This window comes from Dasypus novemcinctus, chromosome 5 (genome assembly GCF_030445035.2).
Source record: "Dasypus novemcinctus isolate mDasNov1 chromosome 5, mDasNov1.1.hap2, whole genome shotgun sequence".
Classification (NCBI taxonomy): domain Eukaryota; kingdom Metazoa; phylum Chordata; class Mammalia; order Cingulata; family Dasypodidae; genus Dasypus; species Dasypus novemcinctus.
Genome location: NC_080677.1, coordinates 13,633,309 through 13,658,014, shown reverse-complemented (window position 1 = coordinate 13,658,014; position 24,706 = coordinate 13,633,309). Strand labels below are relative to the sequence as shown.

The following is a 24,706-nucleotide window of genomic DNA, read 5'->3' as shown; positions in this document are numbered from 1 at the left end:
AGTTGAATTTCTTATGTTGTACCATCCTTGCATACCAGGAATGAATCCCATCTGGTCATGGTGTATAATTTGTTTAATGTGTTGTTGAATATGATTAGCAGGTGTTTTGTTGAGGATTTTCACAACTAGGTTCATTAGACAGACTGGTCTGTAATTTTCCTTTTCTGTGGTGTCTTTATTTGGCTTTGGTATTAGAGTAATGCTGGCATCATAGAAAGAATTAGGCAATGTTCCTTCTGTTTCAATTTTTTGGAAGAGTTTAAGCAAGATTGGTGTTAGTTTTTCCAGAATGTTTTCTGGAATTCAACTCTGAAGCCATTTGGCACAGGGCTCTTTTTAGTTGGGAGGTTTTTAATGACTGATTCTATCTCTTGTGATTGGTTTGTTGAGATCATCAACTTCTTCTTTTGTCAATGTAGGCTGCTTATGTGTTTCTCAGAATTTGTCCATTTCCTCTGAATTGTCATTTTTGTTGCAATATAGTTTTTAAAAATATCCTCTTATGATAGTATGTATTTCTGTGGGATCAATGGTGATATCTCCTTTCTCATTTCTTATTTTGTGTATTTGCATCTTCTCTCTTTTTTTCTTTGTTAATCTAGCTAAGGATTTGTCAATTTTATTGATTTTCTCAAAGAACCAGCTCTTGGTTTTGTTTATTTTTTCAAGTGCTTTCATCATGTCTATTTCATTTAGTTCTGCTCTGATCTTTGTTATTTCTTTCTTTATTCTTCTTTTGGGATTAGTTTGTTGTTTTTTAACGGGTGCAGTGGATGTGCCACAATGATGGAAGAGTTTGTTGATGTGGGAGTGGTGGCATGGGTGGGGTGGGGGTAGATGGGGACCTCATATTTTTTAATGTAACATTTAAAAGAAAATGAAGAAAAAAATGGACAAAAATAACAAAATACAAAGAAACAAGTAAAAAATAAATAAAATAAAATGAAATACATAAATAAATAAAAAGGAGCTCAGGAAACAGACCACCACCTTATAAAGTACCTACTGTGTGCTGGGCCCTGGCCGAGAGACCAGCATCTCATGTATCCCACCAGGGGCTCCACCAACCCATTCCAGCTTCACCATACCCCAGTCAGGCAGGACTGATATATGTGCTGATGTGTGCCCCTGAACTTTGAGGATTTGGAGTAGTGCAGCATAAGCCTCTGAAGCCCATTTTAAGCACAGAATTGGAAATATTGCAGATATCACTCCCAACCCCAAAATAAAAATTCTCCAGAATTGCAATAATGTCCTGACTGGCAGGCCAAGGGGATTATAAATTGTATTATGCCATCACTCATTGCATAACCACTTCAGAGGTTATAACAGATACAATGCCCGTCCTCTGCAAGTGGACCACAACTGTGCAAGCTCTGGATATTGCCCAGTGTTCAGGTCAACCTGGTACATTCAGGTCCATTTGACAGAGAAGAAAACTGAGCTCAGATTAAGGACTCTAATAGTATGAAGAGAAAGCTAATCATGAAGCGGCATTTGCTTTCCTTCATCACTCAGCCCTCCCATCTGTATTGATAGCATCCTCAGAGCCAGGTCCTTGCTGGGTGCTGGGGCACAGAGGGAATCAGATCTAGTTCCTGCCCTGAAGGAGTGCACTTTCAGGCTAAAGGAACCAGCATGAAGCATGGAGGCACATGACAGTGTGAAAGGGCTGTGAGGGTGGGGGTACAGAAGGTTCTGGGTGCACAGAGTGGGGCCTCATTGTCTTGGTCTGGGCTCCTTACCCCCACAGAAAGCAGGGTCTGGAGCCAGACTTCAGAGCAGGTGCTTATTAGGGCAAGTGGGTGTAGGGAGCAGAGTGACAGAGTGGGGAGCTTGAAGGAGGAAGCAAACTGAGGACAAAGGCTGTTATCTAGTACACCACATGTGAGCAATGAAGGCCTAATCTCCAAAGGATGTTCTAGGGATCCATCTATAAAGTTTATCAGAATGGCCTGCCTGAGGGATTAAAAAAAAAAAAAGGATTTAGCCATCTGTTCCTGTCTCCCATTGGCTGAAAACTGCCCCATGGGGAACAGCACAGGAAGTAAGCTATGTGGGATACATGTCATAGCCTGCCTGGAAGTGTTGGCTGAGCCCTGGCTGGAATCCAAGGGTGGCCAGGGATGTGAGCAGGTGACAAGAGTTATACAAGACCATCTGTCCACAGTCAGGTCAGGGGTGGCAGCAGGTTCAGAGAGGGTTTCCAAGAGTAAACATCTGAGCTGAGCCTTCAGAAGTGGGTTGAGGAGGTCGAGGGGAGAAAGGGAGAAAGCAGGCCAGGCAGAGGGAGCTGCCACACCCAGTTAGGAGGCGTCAGGGAGCCTGGTCCCCAGGGGATGCTCAGCATGCAGGGGGAAAAAGGGGAACAAAAGGAGGGGGAACTGGCCTCTACCTTCAGGACCACGTTGGTGTCCTTGAAGATCCAACCAGGAAATAAATGACATTTAGTTTGGTTGAGGTTTTGGTCAGCAAAGAAGAGACTGTGAATCCAGAAACTGGTTGTTGAGAGGGAGACGGAAGTAGGAGAGTGAATACGGGAGGGGAAAAAAAAAAAGCAAAGCTGAGCAAAACAAAAACTCCCTGAGGTCTCAGGGTGGCCTTTAGAAGTGATCATGATGTTTGCTGTCCCGTCTAGTGTGCGGATTACACTGCCCCACCCCATCAAGTCATGCATGGACATGAGTCAGATTTTGGTCAGTGAAATGTGGGGGTAGAGAACTGGGTCATTCTTTTATTTTTGTTTTTTAAAATATATTTTTAATAAAAAATATTTAGAGTACATAAAAACATAAAAAATATAGGGGATTCCCATATGCTCCACTCCCTGCACCATCCACATTTACCCACACTAAAAACATTGTTCATTAGTGGTACATTCATTGCACTTGAATTTTGGAGCACGGATTATAGTTTACGTTGTAGTTTATACTCTCTCCCACTCAATACTGTAGGTTGTGGCAAGATATATAATGGCCTGTTTCTGTTGTTGCAATGTCATTCAGGACAATTCCCAACTCCTGAAAATGCTCACCAACTCCCTCTCTCTGACCTCAGAACCTCCAGTGGCCAATGCCACCACATCAATGATATAATTTCTTCCATTGCTAGAATCACAATAAGTCTATAGTAGAATACCAATAAGTCCACTGGAGTATATTGTTCATCCCCCAATCCTGAGGATTCATGGATGGTGATGCCCACTTCACCTCTAGTTGAGAGGGGCCTTCAGTCCCTTATGGCTGGGACTCTCTTGCTTGTAGTTGTAGACTCTCTTGGTTCCTTGGTATGATGTTGTCCATCCTCACCTCTTTGTTACTTGTCCTGGATAAAACCAATGAACTGAAGAGTAGGTGTTGCAACACTGTTGAGACTCAGGGCCCAGCTGGCACATGGACAGCCTAAAGATTCAAGTCTCTTAGACATACACCTACCATCTCCAGCACCAACTATAGGTTCAAATAGGAGGGACAGAAGAGCCATGTATAGGGAAAACACAACTGTGTCCAACTTTGTCACACTGGGGAGCACAAACCCCAAAGTAGGTAGCCTGGTGCGGTGGCTTGCTCGGTCGGTAGAGGTGGGGTCTGGCTGCAGACGAAGGGTTGGTCCAGCTCAGGACAAGGGGTCGGTCCCGCTTGGGACGAGGGATCAGTCCCGCTTGGGATGAGGGGTCGGTCCGGCAGCAGATGAGGGATCGGTCTCACAAGGGGTTGCACGGTTCGGCTGACGGGGTCGCCCGGCGAAGCCGGCGACGAAGGGGTCGCCCGGAGAAGCAGGCGACAAAGGGGTCGCCCGGCAAAGCAGGCGACGAACTGGGGACAAGGGAGGCCAGGCCCTTGTCGGGGGCTCTCAGGACTGGAGGGCGCACGGCAGAAGAACTACTGCGGAGACAAGGTAAACATGCAAGTCCACTTTATTGAGGGAGAGGCAACAGTTTTATAGGGGCTGGGGAAGGCTGATTGGTGGAAGCCACGCCCTGTTCTGATTGGTCGCCGGCGAAAGGTCAGTGGGCGGTACTGGATGGAGGAGGGGTGGTGATTAGGGATTGGCTGTCGCTGTTGCTGGGGGAAGGGGCAGGGTTTAGGGATTGGTGGCTGCTGTTGCTGGGGTGGAGGGCAGACTTGAGTTTCCCGCCCACGCCTGGCTGTTGCAGCTGTCGGGGGGAGGGAAAAGGGCAGACTGGATTTTTCCGCCCATGCCTGGCTGTTGCTGCTGTCAGGGGAGGGGAAAAGGGCAGACTGGAATTTTCTGCCCTGCGCCTGCGCAGGGAGAAAGAAGAAGAAGGGTGCCGCCCCACAAGGCATCGTGTGGCGCCATGCGGGAGGAGGGGTGGCCGCGGAAGCATGGCTGCCGAGAAGGGGAGACCCGAGGGCACTCTGCGCCCATGCCGAGCTCCCTTCAGGGGTGGCGGTGAGTCCGACCAGCCACCCTATTATGGGGGCAGCAGCTTGGCCTGCCGCGGCCGCTCCCCCGCCAGGCCAGCAAACCACACTTCAGCCCGAGGAGTGACCGCAGCCTGGCAAGGCACCAAACTCCTGAGCTATCTGCTCTGACCATAGTGCCTGGGTGACTCCAGAGCGCTCAGGAGCCCCATTATTTGGGGAAGAGTCTAATTTGACAGTCAATGAGATTCTGCTGAGATGTGCTAAGTGTAACCTCTGGAATGATCTCCTGACTCACTTTGAGATCTCTTAGCCATATCAACTCATTTGTCTTTACATTTTCCCCCTGTGGGTCAAGTTATTTTTGTAGTTCCACTGCTCCTTGGTACTTGGTAGTAATTCCTCAGTGCCAGGGAGGTGCATCCCTGGGAGTTCCATGCTGAGTTTGGCTTAGAGAGAGGCCACATTTGAGCAAAAAGGAGGCTCACAGGAGGTAACACTTAGGCACCCTATAATAGTCTAAGCTTCAATTTCAAGAGTAAAGGTTCAAAAGCACAGTCATCAATATCAAGGGATGGTCAATGGACCATCCTCCTTCACCAGCCATTGCCTCTGTATTTGGGGGATTCTTTGTGTTCCATCAGAGAATGTGGCAGAGCTCCCCAGGATGGGAACTCAATATTCTTTTGGTTGTTGTGTAACTGTGGGTCACTCTTTTAGCAGAGGCTTGCAGAGGCAGGGAGTGGCCCACCCTGTCTCTTGTCCCTCTAACCCAAGACTGTCCAGCTTCCAGATGGAGGCTGCGCCATTGGCCCAAATCTCACCAGGAAGATGAGGTGGAGCAGAGCCACTGCCCACCTGCTGTGGACATGGAGTGTGGGTGAGAAACTTTTACTGCTGGGTTAGTCAATCTCCTCATCTATGCAATGGGTTAATGGGAGAATTAAGTATATGAGATAACACATGTGAAAATTTTTGCTCTGTGCACACTGTCCAACATGAAGTGGGTTCTTAATACATTTCAGAAGGGATGGCTCCCACTCTTTAGGTTGACAGCAGGAGGAGACCCAGGGTTTTAGGGGCCCCATCACATTGGGGGACCCAACCCCAGCTCTGCCAGATCCAGGCTATGTGACCTTGGGGGTAGCAGAAGGGCTGGGGCCTAGTTTTGGAAGCTGATGAGGGCTCAGCTGGCAGAGATGGGGAGTGCAGCAGGGACTGGGGCAGTGTGGGAGACTGCTTAAGGATCATCTCCCCACAGAGCAAACCTGCCCTCCAGGGCAAACCTGCCAAATGGCCACCCTCTCTCCCAGAAGTCACCCCCTTCAGTAACAGATTCCCTGAGTGGACAGAGCAGCTCCAGCCAAAAAGAGGGACCTGTATTTTTTACCACAATGACCCTGTAGATCTTGGCCAAATGGACCTGAAAACATCAGTGCCCAGGACTCCCCAGTCCCTGATTCCATGGCCCTCCTGCCTTGCCCACACCCCTACTCTCCAGGACCCTCCTAGATCTCCACCTCAGGCCCATCACTCCCTCTCCCCATGCCCCACTTCCTCCCTCCATCCCCCCCTTTGCTCCCTGTTGCTGCTTCTCTCTGCCTGGTTCTGTCTCCCTGATTCCGTGTCTCTTTCCCTCCCATCTCCCTCTTTCTCTTCCCCCCAATTTCTTTGCCCTTGTTTCTCACCAACTCTAGCTGTTCCTCTATATTTCTGTCTCTTTCTGATTCTCTCTCCCTACTGCTTGCTCTGGGTCCTTCTCCTGAGTTGTCATGGCCTCTTCATCTCTGCCTCCATTCCACTCCTTTTTCTGTGTCCTTTTTTTAAGGTACTGTAATAGATATAGCTAATATATACTTTTTAAAAAGATTTATTTTTTAAATTATTTATCTCCCATCCCCCCCAGTTGTCTGCTCTCTGTGTCCATGTGCTGTGTGTTCTTCTGTGACCATTTCTCTCTCTCTGTTCAGCTCCGGATCTCTGCTTGTGTGTGTGCGCTGCACGTGTCTCCTTTCCTCTGTCCCAAGCTATTCCTTCTCTTTGGCTCTATCCATCTCCTCCCAACTCTCTCCCTGACTCTCTATAGTGTTCTCTCACCCTTCCTTCCTCTTTCCCCCTCTGTACAACTTTGTTTCTTTCTCCCTCCTCATCTCAATATCCATGTATTTGTCTTCCCCATCTTTGTCTCTCTCTCTCTGCCTCTCTCTGGCTCACTCCCTAAAGTCCTCTGCTCCTGCCCAGTCCAGAAGTCAGGGGCACCACGTATCCCAGCCCTTGGCCAAGGCCCTGCTCACAGCAGAGGCAGCTCCAGATGTCTGCTCCTGCCTAGTTACTGACTCCCTGCTGTTGGCAGCCTCTCCTGGAGCAGCCTGTGGATATCCAGGCCTAGACACCTTGGTGTCTCACCTGGGAACCCTGGTTGCTGGCAAAAGGGACCTCCCACAACTGGCAGGAGGGAAGGCCCTGTGGGTTTTCAGTGCTGATGGGACAGAATGCAATGGATCGTAGAACTTGGAGGGGAGCCAGATTTTTCCACTGAGCGCACTCCCCATGGGAGGGGGTCACCACCACTAACTTTTGCTCTGTCCATCCCTCAGAAAGGAAATTGTGGGCAGATTGTGGGAGCTTGTGGGACTTGACAAGAAAACTCTGCTTCTAGCTCAGCTTCTGTCAGAGCCTCTCTGAACTGCTGCTACAGGGGGCAGCTGGCACAGTGCTCCAGGGCACTAACAAGGGTCTGGACCACTGCGATGTCTCCTCACTGGTTTCTTTTGGCCACTTCTGGCCCTTCACACATCCCCCACCACAGAAATTGGCTCTCCACAGAGTCAAATACCTGTCTGTCTTATCATGTGGCACACTGTAACTGGCAGTCACTGGGGCTCAGGGACAATTTACTGAGAGTTCACACCACCTCCTCCCAGAGCAGGACATGGATGTTTCCTCCACTCAGGAAGCTTCCCTGGGACCCTCCCAGTCAGTAATGCCCCAGAGGGGAATCTTGCTTCTGCCTCATCACCTTGGTGTTGGCTTTTTTCCTAGTAAGAAAATGTTAACCCCCCTTGGGTGTGCAGTGCCTGAGGGGGGGGTGGTGGTTGTTGGTCCTCCAGGAAGCAGACACTGGACAGGGGGTAGAATAATAGCAAGAAGTTTATTGGGAAAACACCCAGGGGATGAAGGAGGGTGGGAACAGGATGGGACAGGGAAAGCCTTCAGAACTTAAGGCAGATCTGACACCTTTTCTAGCTTTCTAATGGCCACAGCCTGCTGACCACTGCTGACAATCCTCTTCAAGGGTCAATATAATTGTCCTGTAAGGCAAAAGGGCCCTGGTTATTTCAATCTGATCTCATTTTTCCTTTATACATTTTGTCTTCTCAATATGGCTGCAGCTCCTGGATGAATACTTTAGTGTGTTCTGCAGCTGTGGGTCTGTATGTAATGCAACAACCGTGACCACATCTCAGATGAAGGTTCAGAATTTAACTGTGTGCACATTCTCTTTTTTTATCTGGTAGGAGCTGAATTTTAATATAACACAGACTCAATGAAATGGGGCATTGCGAGTCTCTGGGCCCAGACTCTGTCTAGCCATAGGTTAGTGTAAAGCAATGTAATGTAATGAAGGTTGTGTGCAAATGTTTTCATTTCAACTACGAGAAGTGTGAAGGTCCAACATGGGCCAGATATTTTGCAAGATGCTCTCTTCATGTACTTTATCTCTTCATCCACAAAACTGGCCTTATTATCCCTGTCTCAAACATGACAAAATTGAGGGTCAGAATAGACCCCCTGGGAGGGTTGGTATTAGGAGCTGAGGCACAGGAGCACAGGCAAAGAATCAGGCTATAGCATGGTATGTTTGTGGATGTGAAGCTGTGAGTCTGGTGGGAACCCAGACACTGCAGGGGACGTGGTGATGGAGGTCCAGCTGGGGATTGTGAATGCCCCACAGAGAGTCTCGCTCATTCTCGAGGCCCACACAGTGCTCCTGTGAACCAGGTCTAGCCTCCACTTTGTTTCATTGGGGTGTAGTAAATTCAGGCAAACATAATGTCCTGATACAACCAAATTAAATTTCACACCCCATACTTGGGATTCTGTCATGCAGATCCAGAACCTTCAGAAGTCCAAAGGAAAAATATCATCTACATTTCAAATTACAGAGTAGGAATTTATGGCAACAAGGACATTTTGATCAAGGTCATTTCCCTCCTGTGCCATCTGGACACCCTTGCTAGCAGCTCTGCTTGGACCTCACGTTTGCTGTCAAACTGCAGGCTTAAGGTGCTGCCCCAACAGGAATGGCCTTCCAGGTTCATCTATTTGAATGTAAAAAAACATCCTTCTTGCACCAATTAACTCTTCCTTCTCTTCAAAATCCTCCTGATTATTTCAGAGGTGATTCCCATCTCCCTCTTTTGTACTCCAGGGACCTCCACTGGTGCTTCCATTATGGGCAATCACATGTTCTGTGCCATGACATGACAGCGCCACTCTCCTGTGGGGTATCTTAAGCTCTTAGAGTTAGGGGTGTGTCTTAGCCCTGACAGAGCTGGGCACAAGCTGTGGCTCTGTACACAGTGCCAGAACAGATATTTCTGGCTGTCTAAAATCAACCTTCTTCCTTGTCTCCAAGGGACAGCTCCTGTGGGGAGATGATGCAGCCCATCATGTGTCCTAAACACTTGAGGAGGGTTACAATGTCCTCAGCCAGGGTGACCCTTGCATTGGAAAACCCAAGTAGCAACTGTGACCTTTGCTGCAAAGAATTCATACTGTTCAAATCCTCTTACCAAATGGTGGAGTGTGTGCTGGTGGGGGAGGTCCAAGAGGTCCCCAGGGTGGAGGAGGTGGCCAGCATCTCAGCAGTGGTGGTGGGGGGCGTCCCATGGGATAGTACATGAAGGGCGGTCCTGGGAAAGGAGGGGGTCCCCTTACAGCCATATTAACCTGCAGGGCAGAAGGACATGAAGGTTGGAGATACTCTCATGTGACAGATGAAACACTGATAGCAACGGAAGCTGAAACCCAGTGAAGCAGATCAGCACCTGGCACCTTCCCCTCAGCCAGGTTTCCAGAGAGCATCAGTGCCGGGAAACTGGACCCCCCACATTCAGTCCCTTGGACAGCTTAGAGGCAGGGGCTTTTGGGTGCCTGGGGAGTGAGGGACCTGTCCCAAAGCATTAACAGAGGTCATTCCAAACTAAGGAGAAAGCACAATCCAGGCAGACACATGTCTATTCCCAGGGCCCTTCAGCAACACCACAGAGGCTCACTCTTTGCATATTGGAAACAGAAAGAATGAGAGGGGATGAGAGGTCCATTCTCTACACAGGGAATGAAAGCTACTGTTCAGATCCTTCCACAGGTCTCTCACATCTCACCTCCGATTCTAGAACTCTTGCTCTAATAATGATTGAAATGACAGATGAACAGCTCTGTGATTATACCAAATACCATTGATTGTACACTTTGGTTGGGTTTATGCTTTATTAATATATATCAATAAAATTGATTTTAAAAAAAAGTTAAACCTGACCGTCCTGCTCTAAATGAAAGGGAACAGGGTCTCCAAGAGGAAGAGGGAGAGCTGTGTCAATACCCAGTCTGCTTGACAGCCTCTGCTCATTGCCTCTGTCTACCCCCCTGACAGAGGGTTCTTCTACTCTCTAGAGCAGCTGCCCAGGGCCATAGAGCCCTCTGGGGAGATCATATTCCTGGAGTCCTGCAGGGGACCTGGGAGAGTGTTTTCAGACAGAAACATTACCCATCAAAGTTAGAGCTGCTCAGCTATAATATTTATCTAAATTTCACAGGTAATCCTGTATGTTAAGTACATTATGAGATGCAGATGAATTTCATCCTATGGAAAAGTGAGGTAGGAAGTCCCCATAACCGAACTAAGTGTACTTTGACTTCAAGGCTGACAAATCTCATGAGGCACGTTCAGAGGACTGACCAGCTCTAACAGCTGCACAGGCCACATGAGAACCCCTACCATGTAAAACAGCCCATAAGGCCTTTGCTGGCAAAGCGCCCTCCAGGTCGTGGCTGCCTTTCATGTCTCACTATTTCACTCCTACTCGACATTTCTACTAAATTATGTAATGTCTGATAATTCAGATAATTTTTACCGAGGGTGTAAGTGGAGGGATTCTGCAATAGTACATTTCCAAACACAGATGGGGCAATGATAAATTATGGATTTTCAATGGACTCCCTTTGTCTAAGTGCACTCAAAATTGCCTGAAGCATACAATATAAGAGGGAAGGGGGACTTTTCATGTTTTCTCAGTAATGAGGATGACAGCACAGGTTCTAAACAGGTAATCAGCTAATTCAAGATGAGAGAAGGTACAAATAACAACAACAAAAACACATTTCAGGGGGAGCATATATGGTTCAGTGGCTGAGCACCACCTTCACATGTATGAGGTCCCAGATTCAATTCCTGCTACCTCCTTAAAATGAAAAAAAAGCACATTTCAGTAATCCAGTGATAAAATTAAATAAAGCCCTGGGGCCCCTGGGAACCAAAAGACCTGTGCTCTCCTGCCTCTTTGAATTCCCTTGAGTTTCCTCTTAATATCTTTTGAATCAGGAAATCCCTACTAAGCTAACTGACCTAGAGAGCCAACCAAGCTCCTAGTTCCCTTTGTTTGACCCAATACAAAACAAAGCCCATCTGCTCCAAACCAGCCTGTATAGGAAGGCAAGCCCTCATCCAATCAATAGGAGCCAGGTAAGTTTCCTTTTTTACATCTATAAAAATCACCTGCTATCCCTAGAAACCCGATACTACCTCCATTCTTGGAAGTGATCTGGCTTCTTTTGCTGTAGCAAAACTTTGTGGTGTCCCTAATACAATGCTATAGTCTGCAAACTCCATGTAGAATTGTCTTTGGACACCAGCAAGTCAAGGAGATCCATAACAAATCAACTGCACTGTGGTGGTCTGGAGCTAAGTACCCCCAGGGAAGACATGTTCTTAATCCATTCCTGTGAGTATGAACCCACTGTAAGTAGGACCTTTGGATAAGGTTATTTCAGAGAGGATGGTTCTTAATCCTGTTACTGGAGTCCTATATATAAAACAGAATGAAATTCAGACAGACAGAAAGACACAAAAGGAGTGGCCAGAAGCTGAAGTCAACAGAAGTAGGAAGAGATGGCTTAAGAGGTCTGGAGAGGCAGTCATGTGAATTGCCATATGACAGAAAAGCCAAGACCACGGATGCCTTTGGGAAGTAAGTACCACCTTGATGACACTTTCATTTGGACTTGTAGCCTCAAAACCATGAGCCAATAAATTCCCATTGCTGAAGTCAATCTATTGCAGGTATGTGCTTTGGCAGCCAGAAAACTAAAACATGGACCAGAAGAAGTGAAGTAGTGGAGAGAAGGGTCTTTCTCCTCCTGTTCCTTCCAGAACGAGCAAGCACACACACCCTTCAGCCTCAGCCCTAAGGACTTACAGCTTCTCCAGGTGCTGCCCAAGGTAGTCTCCTGGGCCTGGTGCTGCCCTCAGGCCTCAGTGGAGGAGTTTGCTATTTGAAAAGGAAATGAGACAGTAAGGGGATCAGTGACCACACCAAAATGAGGCCAGAGAGGATTTGTACTAAGCGATTAGTTTCCTGAAATAGCTGCTTACCATTGAAAGCGAGGCAGCACTTACCTTGCCCTCCTCTGTCCCCCCAGCAGGGAATGAGTTTCTGGAGCTGTTGCTCCACAGGGTTGCTGCACCAGGTCTTGGATCTAGGAAGGCAGGAGAACTGCTGTGGGTTTCTTCAGATTTGCACATTGGGTGGGGAAGAATAGCAAACCCTCCACCGCCTTCCTGCCATCTCTAGCTCTTTAACCCACTTGGGTCCCTCACCAGAAGCATGGAGTTACCAAGATGCTCAGATAATCCTGAGGAATATGGGGAGTGGAGAGTATCCCCTAACCCTTGAGGAGGACATAATGGAGCTCTGGCTGCAGGCCCAAGTGTTTTCTTAATGAATCAAGCAGTTGTGGACAGGTCAAGGCTCAGACTAGCTGGACATCAGCATGAAAACCAGGGGTCTCCTGAGAGACATAGGGGAAGCCAAAGACTAAATCAAGAGTAGAAATCAGAAGAAGAGCCTTGGATGGGAAGAACATCAACAAACCCTACATATTAAGAGAACAGCTCCTGCTCTTCAAGCCCTGACATTTATATCTTGGTAATGAGGAAAAGAAAGAACTATAGGGATATTAATCATGAAGTGTGAGGCTTACATTTATTAGGTTAGAGGAGGAAAATTTCCTGGAAGTGTATAGAGCATTGTAATTATCAATAAAAAGTTCAAATGAACAAAAAAACAATGTGATCACCAACAGTAATAAATACAAGCTTGCTATCTTAAAGCAGCTGTTGTAGTAGACTACATATTTATTAAGACAAATCAAGAAAATTGCTTCTCCAGTTAAGTCATAGATGCCACATTCTAAGATGTTTGGTGTGATTTTTCTCAAAAGAAGTTTACTACAAGGGAGGAACTGCGCACCAAACCAAATATGTTCTAGTAATATCTCTTCAGTTAAGAGTAACCCCAAGCATGGGGTAGAGGGTGTTTGCTAACATATGAGGGACATGAGCTGCCTCCATTTACAGGGGATGGACCCAAGAAGCCACTCTGGCTGGGGGAGCTGAGATGACAGCATCTGGTCACCCCATGAAACAACTCACTCTCTTTGGCAAGGGCATGGGATTGTTTTCAGGCTGCACAAGGACTGCCCACCAGAGCCAAAAACATTTTATGTGGGCTTTGCAGCAGAAATTGTTTTAGAGCTTGTGACAGTTTGAAGCTTTTTATGGATCCAAAAACAAACCATGCTGTTAGAGCTACTCCATTCCTGTGCATGTAAAACTATTGTACATGGGAACTCTTCATTACATGTCTTCTGTTAAGGGCCTATAATTAGGTTGCATGACCCAGGATGGATCTTAATCCTCTTTCTGTAAATCTTTTATAAATGGAGAACAAAATGCAGCAGAAACAGAGAAAAAAGCTGCAGTGACAGAGAAATCCTGAGAGGCTGAGGGAAAGGTCCCAGAGTCTGGAGTCAGCAGAGCACAGAGGAATGGAGAAAGGCCCCCTGAGAAGGTGAAAGAGAGAGGAGTGATGAGCCTGATCACCCACAGCTGACCTCAGGGAGAAAGTAAGTCTGGAGGATAAGGGAGAGAGAATAGAGCCACCATTATGTCCTGCCATGGGCCTGATCACCCACAGCTGCAACCTGTTGAGAAAACATCTCTGAAGGAGGCCTTGATTTGGACACTTGCCTGACCTCAGAACTGGAAGCTTTTAACCTACTAAATTCCCATTATAAAAGCCAACCCATTTCCAGGGAACTGTTCCCAGCAGCTTTTGGCAAACTGAAAGATGGCTTTTCACAGGGTGCTGCCTACCTGTCGGTGGAGGGTGGTTCATATCAGGACTTCCCAGCAACTGTGTCTTAATGCTACCCTCCTTTGGGGCTTCTTATTTTGGGTTATTTCCAGTCTTGAATATAGAAAGAGATCAGTATTGAATAAAAATGAGAAAATCGCACACTTTAGTAGCTACCAAACAACTTGGAATTAAAAACTTGAAAACACTCTTTTAAAAATGGACATCAAAATATCATACCTCTAAGTATGACTTTTTTTTTTTTTGTGAGTGTAATTTTTTTTTTTTAATTTTTTTATTTTTTATTGACTTTGTAATAATATTACATTAAAAATATATATGTGAGGTCCCATTCAACCCCACCCCCCCACCCCCCCTCTCCCGCCCCCCAACAACACTCGTTCCCATCATCATGACACAGCCATTGGATTTGGTAAGTACATCTTTGGGCACCTCTGCACCTCATATACATTGGTTCACATCATGGCCCATACTCTCCTCTATTCCATCATGTAGGCCCTGTGAGGATTTACAATGTCCGGTGATTACCTCTGAAGCACCATCCAGGGTAGCTCCATGTCCCGAAGACGCCTCCACCTCTCATCTCTTCCTGCCTTTCCCCATACCCTTTGTCCATTATGTCCACTTTTCCCAATCCAATGCCACCTCTTCTATGTGGACACTGGATTGGTTGTGTCCATTGCACCTTTATGTCAAGAGGAGGCTCAGATTCCACCTGGATGCAGGATGCAATCCTCCCATTTTCAGTTGTAATCACTCTAGGCTCCATGGTGCGGTGGTTGTCCTTCTTCACCTCCATCTTAGCTGAGTGTGGTAAGTCCAATAAATCAGATTGTAGGTGCTGGAGTCTGTTGAGGCTCAGGATCTGGCTATCACATTGTCAGTCCAGAGATTCAAATCCCCTAAATATATCTTAAACCCCAACATTAACTGCACCTCCAGCACATTAGCATGAAAGTCTTATGAAGGGAGATCCCATCTGAGTCCAGATTCATCACACATACACACCATTTCCAAAGAGGGGCCATCTGCCCTGGTAGTTAACCCCATCGGCCATGACCATAACTCCCATGGGTCTCTTTAGCCCTCAAAGGAACCAATATCTGGGGGTTGTATCTGCTTTATCTGTCTCTCTGACTCTGCTCAGTTGTGCATGAGGGCAAACCTTCTGCCAGCCTCCAGACTCTTTTTTAGAAACTCGTAGCCATATAAACTCATTTCTCCTTTCCATTTCCCCCTTACTTTAGGTCAAACAGCATTTTAAAGTCATGGTATTTTATGTAGACATGGATATTCTGCTGATCCGCATTGAACCTTCCGTATAAGGTCATTTTCCAGTTGCATCATCAGTTGGTAGTTGATAGTGGTCCCTCGTTGCCAGGGAGGCTCGTCCCCGGGTGTCATGTCCCACGCTGGGGGGAAGGCATTGCATTTACATGCTGAGTTTGGCTTCGAGACTGGCCACATTTGAGTAACATGAAGGCTGACAGAAGGAAATTCCCAGGCACAAAGTTGCTCTAGGCCTTGTTATTATTTTGGGTTTATCAGCTCACAAGCATAGTCATTAGTATCAGGGGCTCACTGTTGAACCCTCACTCCCTCCCGGTCCCCACCACTGTACCTGGGAGACTGTCGCTGCTCCCCTAGGGACCACGACAGAGCACCACTGGCCAGGAACCCAGTACCCCCCCTACTGTGGTTTTTAATTGTTGCCACTGTGAGTATATCCAAACATTACCATGCACCCTGGACATATGTTCTGTACAGCTCCCTGTCAGTCATATATCACCTGTCATTGGTATCCCATACCAGTATCCCTCCATTGCCATTGTTGAAACACTCTGTGATCCAGAACTCCCCGAAATTTGAAGCCCAATATAATGTCATGGTCCCTTACTAGGGAATGGCATATAGCGATGAGTTTAAAGGATAGATAAAGAACTTGGATAAAGTTAGATAAAGAACTTAGATAAAGAATGTTGACTTGAAAAAATTCCACATCCTATTTTTTTCTTTTTTTTTTTTTTTTTTTTTCCCCCCCCCCCCTAATTATTCAGCTTTTCTTCACAGGAGTCCTAGACCACAGCAATGTATATATATAATATACAGCACTCCCACACATCCACCAGAAAACCTTTTCCCTTCCACAGTGATACTCTTACGCCCTATTCATATCATATTTACTTAAAGTGATGTACAGAGTCTGAGACATTAGCTTTCTAACAAGGTGACATCTGTGTTTACATTATGGTGCATACTTTAGGATACACAGTTCTTTACATTTTTAGTTATCCTATGTTTTACATTATGGTTTACATTATCAGTCTGTCATCTCCTATATGTTATGGTGTAATATTACAAGTTTTATATCCATCCTTGTGTACTCTCAGGAAACTCCTCTCTTACCCCCCATTTACTTTGGTTCCACACATTTAACGTCCATTTTCCCTTCCACCTTGGTGCCCTCAGTGATAGCCAACCTCCGTTTCCTGAGGAGCCACTTCCAGAGATAGATGGAATAGTGTTCAGGGCCTAACTTGCTCAACTGCCCCAATGCCCTGGGAGCCACCCTTTCTCTCGAGGGATACAGTTCCCTCTATTTGATGGCATTAGTCCTCCCCAGGATGTGGGTCCACCCCCACTCTCACTACTTGGGTTTCTACCCCATGGTGTCACCCACTCTGGCAGAATGAGCATTTAGACATTCCCCAGGAGCCCGTCCTGCATCAGACCCTCCCCTCCGAGCATTCTAAACAGGTAACCCTCTTTATTATATTTTGATATGATTTTCTCGGCATTTTACTCTCCACCAACACCTGACCCTCTCCTGGTTCGTATGCTACCCCTCCCTCCCCCCACTTTTGGGCAACGTTACCCACCCGTCCCTCCCCAGCCACCCTCAAACCCGCAAAGCCCCAAGCAAAGGCAACCCCTTGCCCCCCTTTTATCTCTTCTTTGTGTTCATACTTACCACCATCTCGTCTTAAATTCCACCCCTGCAGACATCGGCTCATATCCTTCCTCCACCCTCCGATTTCCTGCAAGCCTATCGTTCAGTCTCTTGCTATCTAGGGCAGCTTGTTTATTTCATATCATTGAGGTCATGTAGTATTTGTCCTTCAATGTCTGGGTTGCTTCACTCAACATAAGGTTCTCAAGATTCATCCATGTTATCACATGTGTTTGTAGTGTGTTTGTTCTTACAGCCGAGTAGTATTCCATTGTGTGTATATACCACATTTTATTGATCCACTCGTCTGTTGATGGGCATTTGGGTTGATTCCAACTTTTGGCAATAGTGAACAATGCTGCTATGAACATTGGTGTACATATATTGGTTTGTGTTCTTGTTTTCAGTTCTGCTGGGTATATTCCCAGCAATGGTATTGCTGGGTCATATGGCAAATCTATGGCTAGTTTTTTGAGAAACCGCCATACTGTTCTCCAGAATGGTTGGATCCTTCTGCATTCCCACCAGCAGTGGATGAATGTTCCCCTTCCTTCACATCCTCTCCAGCACTTGTATTCTTCTGTTTTTTTCATAGCTGCCAATCTTATGGGTGTAAGATGGTATCTCATTGTGGTTTTGATTTGCATTTCCCTGATAGCTAGAGATTTGGAACATTTTTTCATGTGCTTTCTTGCCATTTGTATTTCTTCTTCGGAGAAGTGTCTGTTTAAGTCTTTTTCCCATTTTTTAAATGGATTGTTTATCTTTTTATTTTCAAGATGTAGGAGTTCTTTATATATGTAAGTTATAAGTTTCTTATCAGATATATGATTGCCAAATATTTTCTCCCACTGTGTGGGCTCCCTTTTTACTTTCTTGACAAACTCCTTTGAGGTGCAGAAGGCTTTAATTTTGAGGAAGTCCCATTTATCTATTAGTTCTTTTGCTGCTCGTGCTTTTGGTGAGATATTCATAAATCCATTACCTATTACAAGGTCCTGTAGATGTTTCCCTACACTGCTTTCTAAGGTTTTTATGGTCTTGGCTCTTATATTTAGGTCTTTGATCCATCTTGAGTTGATCTTTGTATAAGGTGTGAGATGGTAATCCTCTTTCATTCTTCTACATATGGCTATCCAGTTCTCCAGACACCATTTGTTGAATAGGCCACTCTCTCCCAGTTGAGAGGGTTTGGTGGCTTTATCGAATATTATGTGGTTGTATATGTGAGGTTCTATATCAGAGCTTTCAATTCGATTCCATTGGTCTATATGTCTCTCCTTATGCCAATACCATGCTGTTTTCACCACCGTAGCTTTATAGTATGTTTTGAAGTCAGGTAGTGTGATTCCTCCAATTTCGTTTTTCTTTTTCAGTATGTCTTTGGCTATTCGGGGTCTCTTTCCTTTCCAAATAAATTTCATAGTTAGTTTTTCTAGTTCCTTAAAGAAGGCTGCATTGATTTTTATTGGGATTGCATTGAATGTGTAGATCAATTTTGGTAGGATAGACATCTTAATAATGTTCAGTCTTCCTATCCATGAACAAGGAATAGTCTTCCATTTATTTAGGTCTTCTTTGATTTCCTTGAACAATCTTGTATAGTTCTCAGTGTATAAGTTCTTTACCTCTTTAGTTAAATTTATTCCTAAGTATTTGATTTTTTTATTTACTATTGTGAATGGTATTTGTTTCTTGATTTCCTCCTGATCTTGCTCATTATTGGTGTACAGAAATGCTACTGATTTTTGCGCATTGATCTTATAACCTGCGACTTTACTAAACTCATTTATGAGTTCTAGAATCTTCGTTGTAGATCTCTCAGGGTTTTCTATGTATAGGATCATGTCATCTGCAAATAATGAAATTTTGACTTCTTCCTTTCCAATTTGAATGCCTTTTATTTCTGGTTCTTGCCTCAGTGCTCGAGCAAGTACTTCTAAGACAATGTTAAATAGGAGCGGCGACAGTGGGCATCCTTGTCTTGTTCCTGAGTTTAGAGGGAAGGAGTCTAGGATTTCTCCATTGTAAACAATATTGGCTTTAGGTTTTTCATATATACTCTTTATCATGTTCAAAAAATTTCCTTGTATTCCAATCATTTGGAGTGTTTTTATCAAGAAAGGGTGCTGTATTTTGTCAAATGCTTTTTCTGCATCAATAGATATAATCATGTGATTTTTTTCCTTCAATCTGTTTATATGGTGTATTACGTTGATTGATTTTCTTATGTTGAACCATCCTTGCATACCTGGGATGAATCCCACTTGGTCGTGGTGTATAATTCGTTTAATGTGTTGTTGAATACGATTAGCAAGTATTTTGTTAAGTATTTTTGCGTCTAGGTTCATTAGAGAAATTGGTCTGTAATTTTCCTTTCTTGTGATGTCTTTGTTTGGCTTTGGTACTAGGGTAATGTTGGCATCATAGAAGGAGTTGGGTAATGTTCTTTCTGTTTCGATGGTTTGGAATAGTTTCAGCAGGATTGGTGTCAGTTCTTTCCGGAATGTTTTATAGAATTCACCTGTGAAACCATCTGGCCCTGGGCTCTTCTTAGTTGGGAGATTTTTAATAACTGATTCTATCTCTCTGCTTGTGATTGGTTTGTTAAGATCATCAATTTCTTCTTTTGTCAATATGGGCTGTTTATGTGTTTCTAGGAATTTGTCCATTTCCTCTAGATTGTCATTTTTGTTGGAATATAGTTTTTCAAAATATCCTCTTATGATAGTCTTTATTTCTGTGGGGTCAGTGGTGATATCGCCTTTCTCATTTCTTATTTTGTGTATTTGCATCTTCTCTCTTTTTTTCTTTGTTAGTGTTGCTAAAGGTTTGTCAATTTTGTTAATCTTCTCAAAAAACCAGCTCTTGGTCTTGTTTATCTGTTCAAGTGCTTTCTTATTTTCTATTTCATTTAGTTCTGCTCTTATCTTTGTTATTTCCTTCCTTCTTCTTCCTGTTGGGTTACTTTGTTGTTGTTTTTCTAATTCCTTCAAATGTGCAGTTAGTTCTTCAATTTTTGCTCTTTCTTCTTTTTTGATATATGAATTTATGGCTATAAACTTCCCTCTCAGTACTGCTTTTGCTGCATCCCATAAATTTTGGTATGTTGTGTTATCATTATCATTTGTTTCAAGGTAGTCATTGATTTCTTTTGAGATTTCCTCTTTGACCCACTGTTTTTCTAAGAGTGTGTTGTTTAATTTCCAAATCGTGGTGTGAAATCTGGGCTTCTTTCCCTTGCAAATCTCCAGCTTGACTCCACTGTGGTCAGAGATAATGTTTTGTATGATTTCAATCTTTCTGAATTCGTTCAGCCTTTCTTTGTGGCCTAGCATATGATCTATCTTGGAGAATGATCCATGTGCGCTTGAGAAAAATGTATATCCTGCTGTGTTTGGGTGTAGTGATCTATATATGTCTATTAGATCGAGCTCCTCTAATATACTATTCAGATGTTTTGTTTCTTTGGTGATTCTCTTTTGAGATGTTCTGTCCAGAGTTGATAGTGGTGTATTAAAATCCCCCACTATAATTGTAGATGTATCTATTCTTTCACTTAGTTTTTCCAGCGTTTGCCTGACGTATTTAGAGGCACCCTTGTTAGGGGCATAGATATTTATGATTGTTCGATCTTCTTGACAGATTTTCCCTTTGACTAAAATGTAGTATCCTTCTTTGTCTCTCACAATTGTTTCATATTTAAAGTCTATTTTGTCTGATATTAATATAGCTACTCCTGCCTTTTTTTGGTTATTGTTAGCTTGTATGATTGTTTTCCAGCCTTTCACTTTCAATCTCCATGCGTCTCTGGGTCTAAGATGTGTCTCTTGTAGACAGCATATGGATGGGTCATATTTCCTTATCCAGTGTCCCAGTCTGAATCTTTTGATAGGTGAGTTTAATCCATTGACATTCAGTGTTATTACTATCAAGGAATTATTTGTGTTAGCCATATTTTGATTGGATTTGTGTTTGTCATATTTTGTTTGTATATTTATTTTTGTCTTTTTTGTTGTTGTTGTTGGTCTTATACTCTCCTCCAACTTTGCCTTTCCTGTTTTTTCCTTTCTTCCTGCAGAACTCCCTTTAGAATTTCTTGAAGGGGAGGTTTCTTGTTGGTATACTCTTTCAGTTTCTGTTTGTCTGCGAATATTTTGAACTCTCCATCATGTTTGAATGCTAGTTTAGCTGGATAGAGTATTCTTGGTTGGAAATTTTTTTCCTTTAGTACCTTGACTATATCATACCACTGTCTTCTTGCCTCTATGGTTTCAGAAGAGAAATCAGCACTTAATCTAATTGAGCTTCCCTTGTATGTGATAGTTTTCTTTTCTCTTGCTGCTTTTAGGATTTTCTCTTTGTCTTGAGCATTGGATAATTTGACAAGTATATGTCTTGGGGTGGGCCTGTTGGGGTTTATGACTTGTGGAGTGCGCTGTGCTTCTTGGATATGTACATCTGTCTCTTTCAGTAGATTTGGGAAGTTTTCAGCCATTATTTCCTGCAACACTCTTTCTGACCCCTTTCCCTTCTCTTCACCTTCTGGAATGCCTATAATACGTATGTTTGAGCGTTTTGCATTGTCATTCAGGTCCCTAAATCCTAATTGGATTTTTTCTATCTTCTTATTGACCCCTTCTACTATCTGTTTGATTTCTGATGTACTGTCTTCCACATCACTAATTCTCTGCTCTGTCTCTTCTAGTCTGCTGATATTTGCTGAAAGTGTATTTTTGATTTCTTGAACTGTGGTGTTCATTCCCATCATATCTGTTATGTTTTTGCGTATGTCTGCAATTTCCCCTCCAAGTGATGTCTTCATGTTGTTAACCTCTTTCATTACTGCATCAAATTTGTCGGTGATAAATGTTCTGAGATCTTTCATTGCTTGTGCCAAGTTTTGCTCCCCTTCGTGATTATTGGTTTGTTGATTGGATTCAGCCATGTTTTCCTGATTATTGGTTTGGTTCGTAGATTTTTGTTGCTTTCTGGTCATCTCTTTATTTTGACGAATTTAATCAGTTCCTTAGCTTCTTTGTCTGCTCTTGGAGGTTAATTAGTTGTTATTTTTGCACAGGTGTTATATCTTCTCTTTGTCACTTTTTTCTTCTTATTCTAGTTACTTGTTGTTGGTTAAGTTCACTTTAGAGGAAAGTATTAGTGTTGGGGAAAGGCAATTGTGTAAGCAAGGGAAAAGTGTAAAGTTGTATTGGTGATGTATGTTAATAAAGCAGGAATATGAGATCTGGAAGGATGGAGGTTAGATTCATGTAGATTGTATAGAGTTATAGCTGTAGGTAGAGTACCTTTTATGAAGTTGATGACTGAATTTGGGAGGAATATGGTATGAACTACACAGCTATTGTTTTCATGAGAGAGGGAAAAAGAAAAGAAAGGTAATAGTTTCAAGAGTGGATAATAGACAGAAAACAGAACAAAGGTATTAGAAATTAAGAGTTAGACACTTTGTGGATCAAAGAACGGGAGGTGGGGGGTGGAATATAGGAGAGACAGTAGATGATAGTGGATATCAAGATGCAGGGGAAGGGGGATAGTGTAGGTAGCCTAAATCAGTTCACACAGAAATGAGGCAGTGGAGGATGGGAAAACCCAGCAAATGTGAGGTGTTCCCTGTAGCACCTATTGTATACTTGAATTAAAGTAAAAATAAGTGGAAGATGAGGGACAAGAGGGAAAGAGAAAACCGAAAAAAAAAAAAAAAAAAAAACTAACTATAATAAAGAAAAAAGAAAGGCAAGAAGAAAGGAAGAAAGAAAAAGAGGATGGGCAAACGGTGGGGAACGGATAGGGAGAAGAGAGATACAGGTACACACGTGTCACAATTGCAACACTATCTAAAACAACAACTTCCCCCCGCTTTGCCCTAAAACCCCCCCGTCTGTCTGCCCAAATGGGTCTGCAAGCACCTCCCTTCCCACAAACCCCCAATAGGCTGCCCAGGGCCCACGAACTCCCCAGTACTGCAGATGCTCAAAAAAAAAAAAAAAAAAAAAAGTAAAATTAAAATCAAACAAACAAACAAACAAACAAACAAACAAACAAAAAAAAACAGAAACCCCTCCGCAGGCCCGGCTCCGCCCGCCGCGGAGGCTTGGACCGGCTCTGCCCGGCTCCTCACGCCGCCTTGGCCTGGCCTGGCTCCGCCCAGCTCCGCTCGCTACAGCGGCCCAGCCGGCTCCGGCGTCCACCTCCCGCCACCGCGGCCTGGACCGGCCCTGCCCGGCTCCGTACCCGCCGCGGCCTGACCCGGGCCCGCCCGGCTCCAAACGCTACCGCGGCCCGCAGCCGGGGCCTGCACCGGCCCCGCCCGGCTCCAAGCGCTACCGCGGCCCGCAGCCGGGGCCTGCACCGGCCCCGCCCGGCTCCAAGCGCTACCGCGGCCCGCAGCCGGGGCCTGCACCGGCCCCGCCCGGCTCCAAACGCTACCGCGGCCCGGCTCGGCCTGGCTCGGCCCCGCCCGGCCCCGCTCACCGCTGGCGCAGCGCGCCGGCGTCCGCCGCTGCGGCCCGGCCTGGCTCAGCCCCACCGAGCGGGGCTAGATGCCTCGTCTCCGCCTACCCAAGAAGGGAATCCTCTACAGGTAGCTGGGATCTCCGTGTATATTTCACAGACGAATCCTCTCTGTTACCTTCCCTCCAAATCGATGTCCAGACACCTCCGGACCAGCAAAAATCCCGAAACAATCCGGTCCCAAAGAGTCTCCAACGCCGCCCAGCCGATTCCCTGCAGAAGACTCTAACAGGGATGTTCACTCAGCCGCCATCTTGCCAAGTATCAAGTATGACTTTTAAGGAACATGATGTGGACAGACCTAGTCTCAAATATTTAAAACATATATCGATAAACTTAGATGATAGATAGATGATAGATAGATATTAGAGAAAGACAAATGGATAGAAAGAATGATATGGAAAATGTGGCAAAATGTTAAAATTGGTGGACCTAAGTATCTGGGGCAGGGCATGATGGAGTTCTATGAATGGATTTGCTATTCTTTTTGTAATTATTCAAATAGATTTGAAATTATTTCAAAATAAAAAAAATTTTTTTTTTAAAGCCCATACTTATATTTCAAGTAGTCAGCCTTTCCGGTCTGTTCAAGCAATTCTCTCTCCAAAGCAAGAACTTTCATCTATAGATTAAAAAACATATTCACTTTTAGTTGCAGTAGACGGTACACAGAAGGAAGGAAAGAAAGAAACAGCTTACCCAGTTGTCATGAGTTTTCTTCTCATGAACAGCGATCTGAAAAAAGACAACAAATCAAAAATAAGTGTTTAGGGATCCTCAAGGCCATTATAATCATCTGCATGGGGTGCTGAAGAATCTGCAAACATCAGACTCTATCAGTTGTTACCTGTTCTCTGAATGAGCACTCTGCTGCCTGCAGCTTCTCTTCCATTTCCTTAATGTTTTGCCTGTGAGTTACAATAGCTTATATCAGTAAAAAGCACAATATTGGTGACAAATTTAAGGGATCTGCCCTGTTCCCATCACCCTAAAAACTGCCCCTTGAAGACATTATCCATACATGTGAAAGCTCATGGCACATGATTAGAAGGACACAACAGGATAAAAGCATTGCTCCATAGTTCCCTCGCTTATTCTTTACAGCCTTGGAAGTTCTGAGTGATGTGCTTTAATGTTCTTAGCCAGTCTCAGGATTTCCCTGATTATTCCTGCTAAAGAACATCTTTCATCATAGCTTGATTCTTCCTTTACTTATGTCCTTAGCACATTGCCCAGGCTGCAACAACTGGAGCTCTCAAATGGCACAATCATGTTTCGGTATTGTGACTCATCCTACACCAAACTACTTTCCTAAGGAGTTCCATCATTTACACCATCCCCAGAAACGTTAGCATGAGCCAAGTTTCTGCACATTCTGATAAACAAGAAGGATTGGGAAA

At 44.7% G+C, this 24,706-nt stretch overlaps 1 long non-coding RNA gene across 1 annotated transcript; it reads right to left on the bottom strand.

Moving 5' to 3' along the window:
• Positions 1-7,517: 7,517 nt before the first annotated feature.
• LOC131278459 (uncharacterized) lies at positions 7,518-24,217 on the bottom strand. The gene is made up of 8 exons (XR_009185751.2): positions 24,154-24,217; positions 24,006-24,041; positions 23,861-23,928; positions 13,822-13,915; positions 12,064-12,143; positions 11,864-11,935; positions 9,182-9,338; positions 7,518-7,696 (listed from the first exon to the last, which is right to left on the bottom strand). It is a non-coding gene; the product is annotated as an uncharacterized lncRNA (long non-coding RNA).
• Between the last annotated feature and the right edge of the window lie 489 nt (positions 24,218-24,706).